Source organism: Prionailurus bengalensis, chromosome X (genome assembly GCF_016509475.1).
Source record: "Prionailurus bengalensis isolate Pbe53 chromosome X, Fcat_Pben_1.1_paternal_pri, whole genome shotgun sequence".
NCBI classification, from domain to species: domain Eukaryota; kingdom Metazoa; phylum Chordata; class Mammalia; order Carnivora; family Felidae; genus Prionailurus; species Prionailurus bengalensis.
Genome location: NC_057361.1, coordinates 54763422 through 54783035, shown reverse-complemented (window position 1 = coordinate 54783035; position 19614 = coordinate 54763422). Strand labels below are relative to the sequence as shown.

The 19614-nt window shown below is 37.2% G+C and overlaps 1 pseudogene; it reads right to left on the bottom strand.

Moving 5' to 3' along the window:
• Positions 1 to 3078: 3078 nt before the first annotated feature.
• On the bottom strand, positions 3079 to 5010 carry LOC122477076 (annotated as a pseudogene).
• Positions 5011 to 19614: the final 14604 nt, after the last annotated feature.

The window sequence follows — 19614 nt, the reverse complement described above, 5'->3', positions numbered from 1 at the left end:
AACCCTTTATCAGGTATGTCATTTGCGCATATCTTCTCCCATTCCATAGGATACCTTTTAGTTTTGTTAATTGTTTCCATCACTGTGCAGAAGGTTTTTATTTTGATGAAGTCCCAATAGTTTTTGTTTGTTTGTTTTTGTTTTTGTTTTTTGCTATTTTTCCCCTTGCCTCAGGAGGCATATCTAGAAAGAAGTTTATACTGCTGATGTCAAGAAGGTTACTACCTAGGTTCTTCTCTGGGGTTTTTATGGTTCCAGAACTCATATTTAGATCTTTAGTCCATTTGAATTTACTGTTATGAATAGTGTAAATGGGATTGTTTTCTTAAATTCTGTTTGTGTTCTTTCATTATTAGTGTATAGAAATGCAACAAACTTCTGCACATTAACTTTCTATACAGTGAATTTACCCAATTTCTTTAGCAGTTCAAAATTTTTTTTTTTGTTGCAGTCTTTCACGTTTTCTACATATAGTGTCAGGTCATATGCAAATAGTGAGAGTTTTACTTCTTCCTTACCAATTTGGATGCTTTTTATTTCATTTTGTTGTCTGCTGTGGCTAGGACTTCCAGTACTGTGTTGAATAAAGGTGATGAGACTGGACATACTTGTCTTGTTCCTGACTTTAGGGGTACAGTTCTCAGTTTTTCCCCATTGAGTTTGATGTTCACTGTGGGTTTTTCATATATGTCCTTTATTATTTTGAGGTAATTTCGTTCTGAATCTACTTTGTTGAGGGTTTTCATATGAATGGATGTTGTACTTTGTCAAATGTTTTTTTTTTGCATCTGTTAAAATGATCGCATGGTTCTTATCCTTTCTCTTGTTGGTTTGATGTCTCACACTGATTGATTTTTGAATATTGAACCACACTTGCAACCCAGGAATAAATCCCACTTGATTGTGGTGAAATGACTTTTGTAACATATTTTTGGATTCAGTTTGATAGCATATATTAAGGATTATTGATCTAAGTTAATCATAGATATTGTCATGTAGTTCTCTTTTTTACTAGTGTATTTATCCGGTTTTGGTATCAAAAAAATGGTGGCCTGCTAGAATGAATTTGGAAGTTTTTCTTCCTTTTTGTTTTTGTTTTTTGTTTTTGTTTTTGTTTTTGGAATAGTTTGAGAAGAATAACTATTAACTCTTATCTAAATGTTTGGTTAAATTTCCCTGTGAAGCCATCTGTTCCTGGACTTATATCTTTTGGGACTTTTTTTGATTATTGATTCAATTTATTTGCTGGTTATTGTTTGTTGAAATTTTCTATTTATTCATGTTTCAGTTTTGGTAGTTGATATGTTTCTAGGAATTGGTACATTTCTTCTAGTTTGTACAATTTGTTGGCATATTGTTTTTCATAATATTCTCTTACAATTATTTGTATTTCTGTAGGTTTAGTTGTTATTTCTCCTTTGTCATTGTGATTTTATTTATTTGATTCCTCTCTCTTCTTTTCTTGATATGACTAGCTAGAGGTTTATCAATTTTATTTTCAAAGAACTCACTCCTGGTTTCATTGATGTGTTCTATTGTATTTATTTTCTGTATCATTTATTCCTGCTCTAATATTTACTATTTCCTTCTGCTTGTTTTACATTTTGTTTGTTTTTTTTTTACGACCTTCTTTAGATGTAAGGTTAGGTTATTTATTTGGTATTTTTCTTGCTTCTTGATGTAGGCCTTTATTGCTATACATTCCCCTCTTAGAACCACTTTTGATGCATCCCAAAGGTCTTCGACCATGGTATTTTCATATTTTCATTTTCATTTGTTTAGTAGTATGTTACTTCAATGTTTAATAGCATGTTATTTAGCCTCCACGTATTTGTGGTCTTTCCATATCTTTTCTTGTGATTGACTTCTAGTTTCATAACACTTTGGTCAGAAAAGATGCATGGTATGACTTTGATTTTCTTGAATTCATTAAGACTTGCTTTATGGATTAATATGTGATCAATTATGGAGAATTGAAAAGTATGTGAATTTTGCTGTTTTACAATGGGATGTTCTTAATATATCTCTTATGTCCATCTGTTCCATTATTTAATTCAAAGCCATTGTTTTCTTATTAATTTTGTTTAGATGACCAGTCCATTATTGTCTTATTATCAGTTAGTTCCTTTATGTTTATTATGAGATGTTTTATGTATTTGGATTCTCCTATATTGGGGCAAAATGTTTATAATTGTTATATTTCTTGTTGGATTATCCCCCTTATTATTATATAATATTTTTCTTTGTCTTTTGTTACACTGCTTGCTTTAAATTATCTTTTTGTCTGATATAAATATTGCTACTCTGGCTTTCTTTTGACATCTATTTGCATGATAGATATTTGTCCATCCCCTCGCTTGCAATTTGCAGGTATCTTTAGGTCTAAAATGAGTATCTTATAGGTACTATATAGATGGCTCTTGTTTTTGCATGTAATCTATCACCCTATGTCTTTTGATTGGAGCTTTTAGTTCATTTACATTTAAAGTATTGATAGATATGTGCTTATTTTCATTTTATTGTTTGTGTTGTAATTGTTGCTGAAGATTTTCTTGGATTCTTTGTTTTTGTTTCCTGGTTTTCTTTAGTGATATATTTGGATTTCTTTCTCTTTATTCTTTGCATATTTATTAGTGGCTTTGGTTTCTGGGCACCATTAGATTTGTATATAGCTTCTTCTGCACATAGCAGTCTACATTAAGTTAATGGTCATTTAAGTTTGAACCTATTATTTATTCTTCTTCTCTGCATGTTTTAGGTGTATGTTATGATATTTTTTTAATGAACATTTGGAATTTTATGTAAAAAAAAACATGACAACCATTAACATTGTTACAGTTAGATGCCCTCTTGGTTCTCCACAATGATACTGAGCATTCTCACAAGGGGTTCCCATTGTTTAGTCTTAAACAACTGTCTTTAAAAGAAGGGGGGAAAACTTGGCATACTATTATTTAACTTACTTTAATGTTTCTTCACAAATGGTGAAAAATACTAAAGTATAGACAAGGAATAATCATAATGTTGTGGCCATCATAAATTTAAAACATTTTCTGTTTAAAAAAATAAATCTTACAGTCAATGCAGCTCTGCAAGGTCTCTGTAGGGTGTGTTTCTGTGTTTCTGATATTGCTTGCCTTTTTCCATTTTTCCAGGTCCTCCATGCCCACCTCTTCTTCTTCCCATCTGTTCCATCAAAGGTTCGTGGGTCCACCAGGGCCACCTCATGTTCCTGCACCAAACCTACTTCAGTCCATGTCCTGGCCATCTTGGCCACCTCTGAACATTCCACCTGGACCACCATGGTCAATGAAGCCACCTATTCCTCCCAGTCATGCCACCAGGGCTGCCTGTGCCATGGTTGCTACCTGGAAGTGGAAAGGATGGTAGAAGGAAGCCTTCAGCCTTTAGGACCTTACATTGGTTGAATCCTGTTCTCCAGGTAATGTTCTGGTTTTTTACACCCCAGATTGGAAAACTTCCAGTCTCCAGCATGGTGCTGGACGTTTCCTCCTCTGGATGGGTCTGAGAATCCTGGGGCCTTCTTGGGGGAAAGCCACCTCTGTTTCTTCCACAGCCTCCCATGCTATCCATGGGGTCCTCAGGACTTTCTGGGCCCTGTGGACCTCCCCAGAGTGGCAGCAGCGTCCCTCTACCCTCAAAAGAGGCATACCACCCTGCATGCTGTTCATGGGAGGTTTCTGCTGAGCAAGGGAAACCTTAAGTTTCCTCACTAGTTGGTGGGTCTTTGTATGATACTGTAGCATTGCTTTGGGCTTTCCTGTTTCCTTATCTAAGTAGATATGGATCATGGGTTGTCTGGTTTCCTTATTCATCTTAACAACTCCACACCTACTTAAATAAGTTTGCCAGATCATCTAGAGTCACATTGTCTTTTAAAACTTGCACAAAAAATTGCACTATTATCAGAGTCTACATCTGTATCTACTAGTGGGCCTAGATCAAGGTCTTGTCCTTCCTCCATGGGTCCATAGGCTTTTTGAAGACATCTTGCTGTCCAGCACATTCATTCCACCATGTCCTCTTCTCTGTCTGCCTCTGCTCATGCCTCCATAATCAAATCACTCTCTTACCCTGCCCTAGCTATCAGGGCCACTCATGGTCTGGTTCTCTCCTGGTCCAGAAAACTCTCCAGGCTCCTGCATATAAACACCCATGCTACTGGGGTGGTCCTATTGAAATGAACTCTGCTGCCCTTAGCTGATGATCTGTTGGCTATATTGTCTTTAAGACTGGCTGTAGGATCCAGTTTGGCAGTAGTTAACTAGTGGCTGACTGATGCCCATAGCTGCTTTGTTGACCATAGCTACCCTGTTGTCCATATCTGCTTGCAGCCCATGGGTGTTCTGCTGAGAGTAACTGCTCTGCTCATAACTAGTTGGCTGTGTAGAGGAATATCTGGTAGGAGGATAAGACGGTGGTGCCATGACTGGCTGCCTGGGTAGCTCCCAGGTACCTGGGGATAACTGTAGCTTCTCTGTTCATATCCTAGGCTGGGATGGTTGTGCTATATTGAGGTTGACTAGTTTTAGCAGGTTTGCTACAATACTGCAAGTGTGGTTTCTGGCTGCTGCCCATAGGCTGGGTAAGCAGGCTGAGTGCCATATGCAGACTGAGCTGCATAGAAGGTCTGGATGTTAGTGACCATAACAGAGGTGTTATCATAAACACCAGTGCCATAACCCTGGACAGGCTGACTATGCCTGGGGGGCAGTTGGAGTAATATAACCCGTGGGACACTGTCCATAAGAAGTTGCATATGTGGTCTGGCATATGTTACAGTAGTCTGAGCCTGGGTATAGATGACATCAGCGAGCTGTCCATAGGTTCCATAACTTTACCACCCATATGTCTCAGCAGTCAGTATATATATTGGGTGAGCTGGGCAGTTTAAGCACCGTAGCCCTGCTGGGCTGCAGCTTGACTGTAGGTACTATAATCCGTGGATGTCATTGTTCTTCCTTCTTGTTCTCTCTACATCCTTCTCCTTCTAGCTTTTCCTATGGTGTCATATTTTCCGTTATTTTATTTTGTGAGTTCCTTGACTTATTTTACAGAAACATTCATTTTTATTGTTTTTGTGTTATCTAACTTCATACCGTCACTTTTGGTGTCTCCTTTCCACTCAAAGTGTCCTCATTATTTTTTGCTGGGCTAGTTTAGTGGTCAAGAACTCCTTTAGGTTTTATTTCTCTGGAAAATTCTTTGTCTCTCCTATTCTGAATGACAGACTTTCTAGATAGAGTATTCTCAGCTGTAGATTTTTCCCATTTAGCACTCTGCATATATCATGGCATTCCCTTCTGGCTTGGAAAGTTTCTGTTGAAAAATCTCCTGCTACCCTTATAGATTTCCCTTCTAAGTTACTGTCTTCTTTTGTATTTATGCTTTAATTTTTTTTCTTTATCATTATATTTTGACACCTTAATTAAAATGTCTTGGTGTATATTTGCTTTTTTTTTTTTATTTTGATGGGAGTTCTCTGTGCCTCCTGGATCTGGATGTCTGTTTCCTTCCCCAGGTTAGGCAAGCTTTCAGATATTATTTCTTAAATTAAATTTTCAGTTCCTTTTTCTCTCTTCTTCTTCTGGGACTCCTATAATACATATATTGTTACATCTGAGTGAGTCACTGAGTTCCCCAAGTCCATTCTTATTTTGCATAATTCTTTTTTTCTCTCTTTTGTCCACCTTGATCACTTTCCATTACTCTGTGTCTAGTTCACTAATTCATTTCTCTGCTCCTTCCATCCCACTGTTCATTCCATCAAATGTGTTTTTCACTTTTTTTTGAGCCTTTTATCTAAACTACATTATTCCTTATCTCTGTGTTAAGGGTCTCTTTCATGTGTTCCACTTTTTTCTCAAGTCTAGTGAGTTTCCTTATGATTTTTGCTTTAAATTCTTCATTGGGCATGTTACTTATATATGTTTCACTTAGATCTCTGGCTGTGGCCTTGTCCTGTTCTTTCATTTGGGGTAAATTTCTCTGTCTCTTATTTTTGTCTGGCTTTCTGTGTCTGTTTCTCTGTGTTAAGAAAATCATCTGTGTCTTTTGCTCTTGAAAGTAGTGACTTTATGAAGAAAAGATCCTGGAGTTCCCTGCAGTGCAGTGTCCCCTATTCACCAAAACCTGGCTTTTCAGTAGCATATATCCTATGTGTGTTGCTAATGTCCTGCTGTTGTTTCTGAGTCACTTTTCCTTTCAGTGCAATTGTCTACAACTGACTGTGTGGTTTTTGTGGGCTGTGTTAGTTACCTGTGGTGTTAGTGGGACCAAAGCAGGCCAACTCTAAGGTGGTGTGCACACCAGGGGATTTTGTGAGGCAGGCGACTATGTTAGCAAAATTTGTGCTGGGCCACTATTCCTATGATGGATCACCCAAAGGGCTGTGGTGGGTGGGGGCTGTGTGCCTGGGTGGCTTGGGGTTGGAGGCTGGGCACGGTGCACAATGATGACAGGGCATAGCTGGGCCAGGTGCATGAAGGTTGCTGGGGGTGCACAGCTGGGCTATGTATGGTGGTTGGGTGTGCTGAATCGCAGCAGCTGTGCATCCTGTTGCTGGGCACAGTACATGAATACCTTTAACAAAATTTGCTCTGAGCCCAGAGCTAAGGCAAGCAGGCTTGGAGTGGAAAAGTTCTCAGGAGAAGTTGTAGGCATGGCACACTGCTAGCAGGTTAGGTAGCAAGTGTCTGTGCAGCACCACCTCCTGCAGATGTTTCTGTATTAATGCTGGAGGCAGGGAAGGAAAATGACACCTTTCATCTCCCTTGTTTTTGGAAAAGTCTCCCAACATGGTCCAAAATCAGTATGAACAAATTTGTCTCCTGTTTCCCCCTGGCTTTGTGCAAACTGCTGTTTTTATGTTGCCTCTCTATGCAGGCTGCTGTCTCTTAAAGGGTGGTGACCCAGCTATCATTCACCCTCCAGGCTTGTCCAGTGCTGGGTCAGCTGACTTTTAAAGCTCCAGGCTCCGTGTCCCACTGATTTTACAAACTCAAGGAATTCAGCCCTTTTGTTTTTTAAAGCCAAATGTTATGGGGGATTAGTCTTGCAGGTGTGAGCTCCCTAGTGGGAGGGCCTGTTTCTCTGCCTTCTTTGTGTGCACAACCCCCTCCCTCCTGTGGGCAGCTTCCCTCCACCTTTCTGACCTTCCCAACCTTTCAGATGAAGCTTCTCTCTCTTTTTTTTTTTTTTTTAGTTTTGACAGTTTGTTCTTCCTGTCTTCAGATCATTCTCCAGATCTGAAGATCTTTATTGACTTGGATGTGGATGATATCTAGTTGTAAACGTGGAGTGGGGTAAGCTCAAGGTCTTCCTACTCTGCCATCTTCCCAAGCTCCCCAAGTTAACTTTTAAAAACATTATGTTTTGAAATAAATTTAAATTTATAGAAGAGTTGCAAAGATGTTCACATGTATGTGTTTCTCTTAGCTTTTCCTAATGTTAAAACCTTTTATTACTGCAGTAAATAATCAAAACTAAAGAATTCACAGTGGTCCAATACAGCTAACTTAATTAGAAACTTAATGGATTTCTCTAGTTTTTTTATTGATGTCTCTTTTCTATTTCAGTATCCAACTGAAGATCTTATATTACATTTCTTCATCATGAAGCCTTGGTTTTCTCCACCATCACTTTAAATAACTAGGTGGCCTGGGGTGTCCTCTTGCCATGGATAGACATCTAGGTGTATGGGAAACTCATCTTCTAGCTTCATTTTTAGCTGAACTCATGGTCTAAAGCATCACAGTAAACTACTACTCAGACATTGAGAATTATGATTTGGGATCTAAACATCTGCTCAAGCAGGGATACCACAAACCCACCACACAAGTGCAAGGTCTATGCACATTGGGAGAGTGATGTTTTGTTTCATAAGGAAGTTCTAAACTATTTTGGTTGAAACATTTTACATTCCCATCAGAAATGCATGAATCATCTAGTTTATCTTCATCCTCATCAACATTTGATGTCACAACTTTTTTATTTTAACTATTCTGAGAAAGTGTATAGTGACATTCCATTGTGGTTTTAATTTATATTTCCCTTCTGGCTAATGATGTTGAACATCTTTTCCTCTTCTTATGTGCCATTTGTATGTCCTCTTCAGTAATATGACTGCTTCTGTCTTTTTCCTATTTTCTAATTGGATTGTTTAAGGTTTTTGTTTTTGTTTTCTACTGTTGAATTTTGAGTGTTGACTATATAATCAATATACTAGTCCTTTTATGGATATGTAGTTTCTAATTTTTTATGTATCCTTGTAGCATATCTTTTTATCGACTTTCCATGGGCTTTCACAGAACAAAAGTTTAAAATTTTTTATGTAATCCATAAGTTATTTTTCCATTATGGATTGCGCTGTTAGACATTCATGGCATATCTATGTTGTTGAATTTGGAGTGAGCTTCTTTTATTTTTTAAAATATTTTATTTAAGGGGCGCCTGCGTGGCTCAGTCATGATTTCTGCTCAAGTCGTGATCTCATGGTTCATGAGTTTGAGCCCTGCATTGGGCTTGGCAATGGTTGTTCTTTCCCCTCTCTCTGCACTGGGATTCTCTCCCCCCCCCCACCCTGTCTCTACCCTGCTCATGCTCTCTTTCTCTCTCAGAATAAATAAATAAAAACTTAAAATAAGATTTTAAACATTTTATTTAAATTCAAGTTAGTCAACTCCAGTATAATATCAGTTTCAGTTGTACAATTTAATGAACGCTTACATACAACACCCAGTGCTTTAATACCTCTTTCCTATTTAACCTATCCCTCCTCCCCACCTCCTCTCTGGTAACCATCAGTTTGTTCTCTATAGTTAAGTGTCTGTTTTTTAGTTTGCCTCCTTTTTTCCCCATGACCATTTGTTTTGGTTCTTAAATTCCACTTGTGAGTGAAATCATATGGTACTTGCCTTTCACTGATTGATTTATTTCACTTAGAATAATACTCTCTAGCTGCATCCATGTCATTGCAAATGGCAAGATTTCATTCTGTTTTCTTCTTTTCATTCTGTTTTATGGCTGAGTAACATTCCATTATTCATCAAAGAACACCACATCTTCTTTACCCATTCATCAGTTGATGGACATTTGGGCTTTTTCTGTAATGTGTCTATTGTAGAGAATGCTGCTATAAACATTGGGGTGCATGTATCCCTTTGAATTAGTATTTTTGTATCCTTTAAATAAATACCTAGTAATGCAATTTCTGGATTGTAGGGTAGTTCTATTTTTAACTTTTTAAGGAACTTCCATAATGTTTTCTGGAGTGGCTGTATCAGTTTCTATTCCCACCTACAGTGAAGGAAGGTTCCCCTTTCTCTGAATCCTCACCAACATCTGTTGTTTCTAGTGTTATTGATTTTAGCTATTCTGACAGGTATGAAGTGATATTTCATTGTAGTTTTGATTTATTTATCCCTGATCATGAATGAACAGAATATCGTTGGATCATGCTTTTAATCCACACTACGAATCTCTTTTACTAGGTTTATTTAGACGATTTTTACATTTAAGGTTATCATCGTAAGGCTTCAGTCTCCCAGTTTTTTCTTTGTTTTCTCTTTTTCTTTTCTTACTCTCTTATGAGTTACTTCAACATTTTATAAGATTCCACAGTCATTTATTTATAATATTTTTAGTGTTTTGCTTTTTATAGTTTTGTTAATGATTATTCTGGGTATTAAAATATATATGACTTAGCACAGTTTGCTAGAGTCAAGTTGTCACCACTTTGAGTAAAATGTGGAAACCTTACTTCCCTCAAGGTAATTTTACCATACCCATTTTTAAAATAATTATTTTGATTCTAAGATGATGTTATGATTTTTTGTTTTTGTAACAAGTGATTTAGAAAATTATAATGGGAAGTATAGTTTCTTGTACTTCCCCATAGTTTTGCTCTTCCCATTGTTCTTTTTTACTTCTTTTGGTTTCAAGATTTCTCCTTTTATAATTTCTTTTTTGTTTGTCTGTTTAAAAAAATTATTTTAGCATTTCTTTAGAGGTTTGCTAAAATAATTTCAAATTCTTTTAGTTTTCCTTTATCTGAGGACGTCTTTATTTCTTCTTCATTTCTGAAGCAAAGTTTTCCTGGTTACAGAATTCACAGTTGTCAGTTCTTTTCTTTCAGTACTTGTGCTACCTTCTTTTGACTTTCATAATTTCTGATAAGAAAGCTACTGTCATTCAATAATGTTCTTTTACAGGTGTTGTCCTTTCTCTTTGGTTCCTTTCTCTACTTTTTTTTGTCTTTCCTTTTCAGACGTTTAATTATGATACATCTAGGCATTAGTATCTTTGAGTTTATCCTGTTTTGAGTTTGCTTAGTTGCTTGAATCTGTAGGTGTATTCATTAAATTTGGGTATTTTTCGGCAATTGTTTCTCCAAATTCTCTTTCAACCCACCTCTTTCTCCTTTCCTTTCAAGACTCTAATTATATGAATGCTGGATATTTTGTTATTCTCCCACTGATTCTTGAAGATCTGTTTATTATATTTTTAGTCTATTATTTTCTCTGTAGTTCAGATTTTATACATTCTATTGTTCTGTCCTCAAGTTCATTGATTCTATTCTCTCTTGTGTCCACTACACTATTGAGTACATGCAATGACTTTATAAAAATTATCAGTTACTGTATATTTTAGTTCTGTAATTTACAACTGGATATTTTTGAACTTCTATCTACTTGTTGATGTTTTCTATTTTTTAATTTGTTTCAAGATAATTTGTAATTGCTTGCTGAAGTGTTTTATGATGCCTGATTTAAAATCCTTGTCAAGTCATTGCAACATCTGATCCTTTCAGTGTTAGTGTCAGTTGATTATCGATGCCATTCAAATTGTAATTTTTCTGCTTCTTTTTATAACGGGTAATTTTTTTCTGGCATCTGGGACATTTGTTTATTATATTAAGACACTCTTGGTCCTATATATATCTTTTATTTTAGTAGGCAATCAAGTATAGTATAGTATAGTACAGTATAGTATAATATAGTATAGTATACAACTCCTGCCTTACTTTTGTGGGCTATGGTCCAATGACATTCTAATTTTCTGAGACTTTATATTTATTTATATTTATATTTATATTTATATTTATATTTATATTTATATTCTAGTCTGCTTGGTTAATCTTATAGTTGTGGGGCTTCTACTGGTCCCCAATGATGCTGTTTTATAAGGTAGAGAGTGTTTCCACACACTTATGCTTCTAAGTGTGAGAAAGAGTCTCCTTCCTTTGGGAAGAAAGCATACTTTCTAGGCTAGAAACTTACTGTACAGCTACCTCCGGCCTTTGGGTAACAGAGAGCTTTCCTGAGTTAGAACCACTATTTTTGGTATGATATCTCTTGCAGATGACATCCCCCCCCCACACACACACTAGCACTCATATCTCTGGGTACATGAGAGGAGTCAGATAGGGGTAGACAAGAGAATTTCCCTGGATGAGATTGATTTTTGTGCCATTATACCGTGTGATTTTGCCCCTGGTTTTGTGTCTGTAGGTGGAGGAGGGGAATTCAGGACCTATAGAAAAGGAGAGCACTTCCTGACTTAGCACTTGTGATGAGATCACCTCTGATGGTACCCACAGTCTCTGGGTGCTCTTTGTGTGAAGGAAGAGCCTTCATGTGTCTTTGGGAAGGAAAGGAATATCTCAGACCTAGCAGGTAGAAAAAATACTCCTTCATTGCTCGCAGGGAGAATACTTCCTTATTGTTAGCTGGGCTTCCAATTGATTTCTTTTGCCTAGTATATTAGGCAAGAATTCCTTCAACATGGGGGAAGGATATACCTACCTGAACCACTTTCTATTACTAGATTTGGAATAAAGAAATGCTAGGCCTTCCACTGTGTGGGAAATAGTAAGATATTTTGTTGATATATTTTCCTCCAATATTAAGGTCCCTAATCAGTTTTCCTTCCTCTTTCTACCTTTTAACATTTTTTTCTCTTATTTCCAGGATTTATATGTGTACTCAGTGGGAAGAGGAATGGAGAGACAAGTTTATGCCATCATCTTGTCTCGATGAGAAATATCAATTCTATGGGTTTTGGCAATTACATAAAGCTGGGTGTCTACTATCACAGTTCCATACAGAACACTTCCATCACTCTAAAAATCCTCTTGTGTTGCACCTATGAAGTCAACCTCTCCTTCTACTCCTGACCTCTGACAACCACTGATCTATTTTCCATTTATATAATTTTACATTTTTAAGAATGTCGTACAAATGAATATTCCAAGGAGTAGTCTGTTTTTCACTTAACAAAATGCATTTAATTTTCATTAACATTTGGAAAGCATTCCACTATATGGACGTACCACTGTTTGTTTCTAAATTTCAGATTAATTGTATTGTTGTTGGAATTTTTATGGTCAGTTCTTAGAAATGACATATGCTTTGCATCTTTATTATGCTTTCAAAGTTATGATTTAAATATTGCTTCACTATTTTGTTTCCTTTAGATAGGTAAAGCTCTCTTGCAATCCATATACAGCATAGAAATTATTAGCCTTACATTGCAGTTGAGGTAATTGTGGCCAAAAGTTTAAATAACCTGTCCATGATAACACAGAAAATTAGTAGAAGTGCCAGGATTTAGCCCTTGATTTTCTGATTCCCAGGCTAGTACTTAAAAGCATGCAGGGAAGAGTGAATATGACTGACAGGCTGGGAAATGGAACTTTAGGGACACTAAGTATTGAAGTATTTGGCCTGAAGAAGAGAGAGCTTATAAAAGACTTTGGAAAATATCTTTAATCCTATACAGGGTTTGTGGCTGAGGTTAAAGGAAGACGAGAAAGTCTTTAAGCAGCAGGAAAAGAGTGCTCAATTAGATCGTATGTGTAAAATGGAAGACCTGCAGTTATTTTGCCTGTAAAAGTAGCTTAGAGAAAAGCAAGGTTATGTTATAGAAACTCATCTGCCTCCAGACTGTGGACAAGGGGCTAGATGAGTCCTAAGGATCTGTCTATGCTTCTATACTATAGCATCTTTGGTTTAGTGAGAAAGTTCTAGAAGAGAAATGGATGTTTTTTACTGACCCACAATGGTGTGTAAAATCATTGGTGCCTAGAAATGTCATAGCTAGAAGAAATATTAAAGGTTATCTAGTCCAACCTAGAATGAGGAAACTGAAGTCAAGTGAAGGGAAATAATTTACACAAGGCTAAATAGGGGAATTGGAAGCAAGATCTCCTGTCTTTAAAGTATTCATATTGATGTGTTCTGATGCTCGTCATCTGGAGACCCATCCACTTGTTAATCAATCCATTAAACAAATGTGTACTGATCAATATCTGCCAAAGTCCTAGATTTCTTTAGGCCTCACAAACTTGTGGAATTAAATATGGGCACATGAAGAATATAGGATTATGGATTTAACTGGTTCTTTTAAAAAAATGTTTATTTTTTTCAGAGAGAGAGAGAAAGAGCACATGCGTGCAAGCAGGGGAGGGGCAGAGAGTGAGGGAGACACAGAATCTGAAGCAAGCTCCAGGCTCAGAGCTGTCAGCACAGAGCCCTGACACAGGGCTTGAATTCATGAATGTGAGATCGTGACCTGAGCTGAAGTCAGAGCTCAACTGACTTAGCCACTCAGGCACCCCTAACTGATTCTTGACCCCACATATTCTTTAAATATTTCCAGGGCTCTCACATATTTCACATGTATTTATATCGACTCTTCCTCTTCACTATCTCTGTTATACCTAGTCCTACAGCCCCCTCCCCTCCACATACAACACCGTTGGGGCCCTCATTATGCCAAAACTATCAGAAGGCCTATGTCAAAGAAGAAAGCACTTTTCCTTCACTTTCACTCTACTTTATCAGAGATGCCCCCAATTATCACTACTGAGCTCTTAATCATTCAGTTTGTAGCAAAAGAGCTCTTTCATAAGCTCTTCAAACCTGTCACCTTCTTCCTTCAGAATGTCTGATTTGAGGAGACCTTCATCTTGACTCTTGACTCTCTTGCACATAGTTTTCTGTCAGGACTGTCCACTAGTTCACCAGATATGCTACACCTGTCTGAATTCCAATTTAGATTCAAACCAAAAACTCTCTATCTCCCTTTCCCTCTCCTCCTCATCCAGAATTAAGCAACCAGTACCTAAATGAAGATATCAGCTACCCTGTGTCTCCTGTGAGTTCAAATTCGCTAACACACTGCCTTGTATTTTGGTATCCCTTTAGATCAGTAGTTCTTTTTTTTTTTAATTTTTTTTTCAACGTTTATTTATTTTTGGGACAGAGAGAGACAGAGCATGAACGGGGGAGGGGCAGAGAGAGAGGGAGACACAGAATTGGAAGCAGGCTCCAGGCTCTGAGCCATCAGCCCAGAGCCTGACGCGGGGCTCGAACTCACGGACCGCGAGATCGTGACCTGGCTGAAGTCGGACGCTTAACCGACTGCGCCACCCAGGCGCCCCTAGATCAGTAGTTCTTAATGGGAAAATTTTGCCATGCCAGGCTATATCTATCAATGCCTGAATATACTTTCAGTTGTCATACGTGGGGAGGGAGTGTTACTACTGTCTAGTGAATAAAGAGCAAAGATGCAACTAAACATCTTACAATACTCAAGGCAAACTTCTCACCTCCTACCCTCTCACACGCAACAAAGAATTATATGGCCAAAAATATCAATAGTGCTGAGGCTGAGAAACCTTATTTTGGAGTAGGGCCAGAGTCAAGACAGGCCTGACACTCACTCATCCATACTGTCTATAATCTTTGGATTATTTAGAAAAACTACAGTTGAGCTACCATCTCTGGGGATGTATGTGCTAATAGTAATAATAGCTAGACAACATAGCACGTTCTTTTTTTTACCATACAATGTTATTACAATATTACTATGTTCCTTATATATAACACTTTTTATATGTCAAACATAAAACATTTATTGGGGGCCCACCAAGTTGTAGGCACTATTTTAGGCCAGGGGTGGGCAAATTTTTTCTGTAAAGGGCTAGGTAGTACATATTATAGACATTGTGGGCCATACTTTATATAGATCATTTCCATTTAATTCTCACATTAACTATATGAGGGGGTACTTGTTATCAACTCCATTTTACATTTTAACAGAGAAGTTTCTAGAGGTATAATGTAGGATTCTGACATAATCTGGAAGTCAATCAATACTTATTCACTAGAGAGGGGCCTGTAATTGATGTTAATATTACAGAAACAAATGAGACCCAGCCCCTTTCTGAAGGTTATGTGAATGATAAGGGGCTGTCCATTGCAGTTAAAACATCATCCTAAGTATATATTAAAGTCTACCAGGCCCCACCTGATCTGGCCTCTGATTGCTGCAAGATATTGCCCTAATTTCCAATACCATAACTTGAGAGATGTATAATTCATGGTCTGCTCTGACATTTTAGCATTTTGTGTCCCGTCAACTACTTGTATCAAGTGTTATCTGTCATGGCCTATAAATTACCTTGTGTAAGGGACCTGAGTATTAATCTGGTATAGAGGTTACACACAGCTAGCTCCCAATTATAGTTTTTGATAATAACAGCAGCCATATAGTGAGTAGATAGCAAGCAATGAGAGAATAAGGAAATACATGGGGAAGTAAGCAGATGGCTACTAGGTGTGCAATGGCTGGAATTTGGTGGGGAATACCTGGGATGGCTTCTTGGGCCTTTTTTTTTTGCCATGTGGATTTTTTTTAGATATGTTTGGTTGGAGTTTCAATCTCTTGGAAAGAGGAAAATAACCATAGGCAAGTTTCTTTCTTGGAGTCACTGGTAATTAGGTAAGAAATAAGAGAACAAATGAAGATAAGATGGAGTAAGAGAAAATAGAATAAAGAGAAGAGAGGATATGAAAGAAAGAGAGGAAAATATGAAAGAAAGGGAGGAAACAGAAGAGAAGAAGAAGGCATGAATAAAGATGTGGTATACAAATAAAATGGAATATTACTCAGCCATAGAAAAAAGGAATATTGCCATTTGCAATGATGTGGATGGAGCTAGAGACTATTATGTTAAGTGAAAAAGCCAGTCAGAGAAAGAAAAATACCATATGACTTCACTCATATGTGGAATTTAAGAAACAAAACAAATGAGCAAAGGAAAAAAAAAGAGACAAAGCAAAAACTTGACTCTGAAGTATAGAGAGCAAACAGATGGTTACCAGAGAAGAGGTGGGTTGGGGAATGGGTGAATGGGTAATGGGAATTAAGGAGTACACTTGTTGTGATGAGCACCAGGTGTTGTATGGAAGTATTGAGTCATTATATTGTACACCTGAAACTAATATACTGTATGTTAACTAAATGTAATTTAAATAAAAACTTTTTAAAAGACAAATAATAAAGAAAAGTAAAGTACAAAAGTAAAGGAGATGAGAAAGTTAGGAGAAGCAGTGGTGATGAAAAGAAAAAGAAACAGAAGAGTAGCTAAATGGAAGAAAGAAAATATAAATCTAGTCCTTTGTAACTAAATGATTAGGTGACTAGAGAAAAATCCTAATTGTTGTTAGTAGTTTCAAATGCTGACAGGTCTATGGAATAATATCCTGTTGAACTTTACACAATTTCTCATGGAATGGAATTGGTCTTGGCAACACAGTTTGCCAGAAAGAATGGCAGTGCATCTCCTGTGGCTTTTATATGTATCAGCGTCCTTCCTTGCTGGAACAAACACTCCTGGCTCAGACAGATAAGCACAAAGTCCTGAGCAGCTGCATTGTCCCAGAATAGTTACAATAGTTTGAATTTCTGTCTTTCTGGGTATTTTTAATAAAAAGGAAAGTGAGTCATTCCTTCAAATGTGTTCACTCTCTTCTTGGTCTAAAGAATTCAGAGCAGAATCTCTTTAATGTCTCCCATGTGTTTCATACAAGTTACAGTCTTCTCTCAAGAAGGAAGTGTCTAGGATCCTAATTCTGTGGAAAAAAATGACATTCTCATCAGATTCTAGTTTTGGTTCCAGTCTCCAAATCTTAATGAATATGGACCAACAGTCTTTCAAGTCATGAAACATTTTTGCTAGGAAAACATTAAAAACCATCTTTTTCAATGACAGCCTGCTCAATACCCGTGTACACAACCACCTATTTCACAGTGACAGGAATTGATTCATCTAAAGCCTCCTGACTCCTGGTCCTGTACCTCTTCCATGGCCTCATATGCTACCAGTAATATCAGTATGGCCTACAAGGAAATAGAGAATTTTCTGAAACTAACTTATCTAAGAGTTGAAATTCAGGGATTTGTTCTTCCCAAGAATCTAAGGTCCTAAATGACACTTGTGGCTAAAAATATCACCATATTTATACAAGTAAAATATACTTCATCTCCCTCACTTCGGTAATCTAGATTTTGAACATAATTTCCATTTGACCTGAGCTATTTATGGTTGGACCTTAAAATCTAAGGCAGAGTACACAAACCCTTTAGAAACTAATCCAATTTATCCCTTTCAGATGGGAAAATAGGCCCAGGAAAGGGAAGAAATTTGCTCAAAATCATACAGCTCATAGATTCATAGATTATTAGAGTTAAAGGATTTGCAAAAAACTTATTAAATTTAAATGGACAAGAAAATCTATCCACTGGCTCTGCCAATGACTAACTTTATAGAGGAGCTATACTGATTGGTTATTTAGCCTGTATTATCCTTGGTTTCCTTAAGTGTAAAAAGAGTATGTTAATAGTACTAATCTCCCAGGGTTGTTTTTATAGGTCAAGGAAATGGCATATTACCATATTTTACCTATAAAACATTATCTGCTATACATTTTAGAGGAGAGAATTGATGCCCAAGAAAGCAGAGTAACTTATTTACTGAAATATCAATGGGTATTCTGAGAAACATATCCCACCTTTGTCATTTCTTCTGTGATCTTGGTTAGATCCCTCCCTTTTTTGAACCTCAACTTCCTCAGTTATAAAATAAGGTTAATAATGCCTACATTATATGGTCAGTGTAGACTAAATGAGGTAAAGTAGGCAAAATACCTTGTATATAGTAAGCCCTCACACTTTTGGATTGCCTTAGATCCATCTCATCTTCCTATACACTTTTTCTTTTTTTTTTTTTTTTCCTTTCCCATGGACTATATCACATTGAGAACCTTACACATCATGCTGAAGAACAGCAGAGTTCCTAGTGTACTTCTTTCCCCCTTGTATCCACTTATGGTATAATCCTTCCATTTGACCAGTGACATGTAGAACAAGAGAAAGTTGAGGTTCATTCAGCAGGCCAAATTTCTGGTCTGAGCTGTAATAGGCTTTACTCACCCAGTTCAGTTACAAACCAGGTACTCAGTTATCAGCAGAGCCCAGTGCATTGACTTTCTTGTTGAAGGGGCTGAGAGTTGAGTGACTTTTTGCAGACATTGAAATTTCTTTTCTCATTCATCTGAATCTTACTTCCTTTTCACACATCTATTTCTCTCCCTCCTCTGCCCTTAAACCAGGGTAATACCTGTCTTTCCCTCTATGTAATCATAGGGCAATTCATCCATCAAGTGAGAATAATTACAGTCAATCCAAGTTGGGTAGTTGTCACTCTCAAAAGAGCTTCTGATTAGAAGTATCTTCTGGTTGGCCTATTGAATAGAGTGTCAAAAGGATATGCATCTAAGTATCTGAGAGATCAGGTGCTGTCTGACATTAGTCAAGTCTCAGATAATGTCTTCACAAAACTGGCTCAATCTTCTTTATATCATCCTTGTATTAACACTTCCTTCTGAGCTTGAGACATGACCTGAATTCTTCAGTTTTCTGGACCCTGTGATTGAGCATGCTCTGCAATATTCTCGGAACTGTTGGAATCAAAACCCACTGCCCCAGAGTAGGAGAAAGTGAGCTTCAGGCTCATTCACCTTTTGTGGACAGTTTCACTGGCAGTCAGGGCCTTGTAGCTCAAGCCTGTCTTGCTTTAAGGGCAGTTCTAGCTGGAGATCTTGAGGGTATCTAATTTATTCAGTTGTTCTCTAAAGACCAGCTCTGTGCCAAATAGTTACTAATAATTGAGTACTTTCTATGTGCCAGGCACCACTTTAAGCACCACAACATACATAGTCTCCTGTAATATTTAAAACAGTCTGTGAGGAGACATACATTTTATTGCCATTTTTAAAGTGAAGAAACTGAGGCCTAGAGAAGTAAATGACTTCCTGAAGGTCACACAACCAGTAAGTTTCATACTATTATACTAAATTGCTTCCAAGATGGATCATGCTTTGCCTCTGCTCTTATAGTGATTCCTGAGTACTGAGGAGACACACACAAATGTGATCAGAACTTTGTTCTCAAACATCCAACGACCTCATCCTCATATCACATCTCACCTCTCTTCATCCCACCACCAAACTGACTAACCTGTCTGCCCTTCTACCCACACACTTTGCCTTTCCTTCTGATACTATATTGGGTAGAAATTAACCTCTCCACCTGCACTCTGTATTTCATCTACTTTAAACTTTTTAAGAAATCCCATTTGCAGTAATCTCTTTACTTTTCATGCTATTTCATACTGGATTATTTCCATCACCTATTAACATGTCTTAATATCTCCACTTTATACTTTGTCAGCATATCTTGGTTATT